Raw genomic sequence first — 1,446 nt, forward strand, 5'->3', positions numbered from 1 at the left:
TGTTGACCCAGACCATGGGGACATGGGACAGACCCATGGCTTATCTCTCAAAATGGCTGGACAGTGTTGCTACCAGGTGGCCGGGATGCTGACAGGCAGTTGCTGCGGTTGCCTTACTGGTCTGGGAGGCAACCAAGTTGACTTTGGGCCAAGATTTGATCATAAAAACCCCCCATGAGGTCAACACTCTCCTGCGAGGGGACTCCCATAAATGGCTGTCGACATTCTGGATTACTCAATGCCAGGGACTGTTATGTGAGAAATCCCATGTTACTATTGAGCCTTGTCAGGCCCTAAATCCGGCCACTCTCCTTCCTGTGGGAGAAGGTGGGCCCTCACATGATTGCAAGGAAATCCTAGAAGAAGTTTATGCCAGCAGACCTGACTTGAGAGACCAGCCAATCCCAGACCCAGATTGAGTCCTGTACACCAATGGCACCAGCCTGGCGAAATAAGGGCAACGACTGTCGGGATATGCAGTAGTCACGGAAGAAACCATCGCTGAGGCTAGCTCTCTGCCGTCACACTGGTCTGCTCAACAGGCTGAACTATATGCTCGAATCCAGAATTAATTCGAAATATTTCTTAATTCCACGACTTTCCTCCTTATGTAGAATGGAATCCTGGAACTGTTCTGCTTGCTGACAGGTCAATGCTGCCCCTGGACAAAAAAACCTCTAGGAATACAGTTAAAAGGCACTCTACCCTTTGACCATTTAGAAGTGTACTTTACTGAGATGAAACCCTGCTGACACTATTGTTATTTACTGGTCATGGTATGTACCTTCTCAGGATGGGTGGAGGCCTTCACCACCCGAACTGAAAAAGTAAATGAAGTGGCTCTTTGAGAAATAAATCTGCTTTGGGAAATAATCCCCAGATTTGGGTTCCCAACCAGTATAGGATCAGACAATGGCCCTGCCTTTGTAGCCGACTTAATTCAACAGGTATGTAAAGCTCTAAATATCAAGTGGAAATTACATATAGCATCTAGGCCCCAGAGTTCCAGAATGGTGGAAAGAACCAACCGAACTCTTAAAGAGTCACTTTCAAAATGGATCACAAAGACTGACTGTTCATGGATGGATTTGCTTCTGGCAGCCTTACTCAAATTAAGAGTAACCCTGCGTTCCCACGGTTATTCTCCTTATGAAATTATCTACGGGAGGTCCCCCCCTATAGAGAGACAGGTGACGACAAACTTGGCACAGATAAGGGGAGGTGAGATTTCACACAGATGGAACTACTGGCTAAGGTAATAAATCAGGTAACTAAGTTTGTGCAAGAAAGAGTGCCGTTCCCCCCTTGGGGAACAGATTCACGAGTTCGTGCCTGGTGATCAGGTGTGGGTCAAGGACTGGAAACATGACTCCTTGGCCCCACATTGGAAAGGTCCATATACTGTTGTTCTAACCACACCTACGGTAGTTAAAGGTACAGGTATCA

The sequence above is a fragment of the Bison bison genome, unplaced genomic scaffold, assembly GCF_000754665.1.
Source record: "Bison bison bison isolate TAMUID 2011002044 unplaced genomic scaffold, Bison_UMD1.0 scf7180017864492, whole genome shotgun sequence".
Taxonomy (NCBI): domain Eukaryota; kingdom Metazoa; phylum Chordata; class Mammalia; order Artiodactyla; family Bovidae; genus Bison; species Bison bison.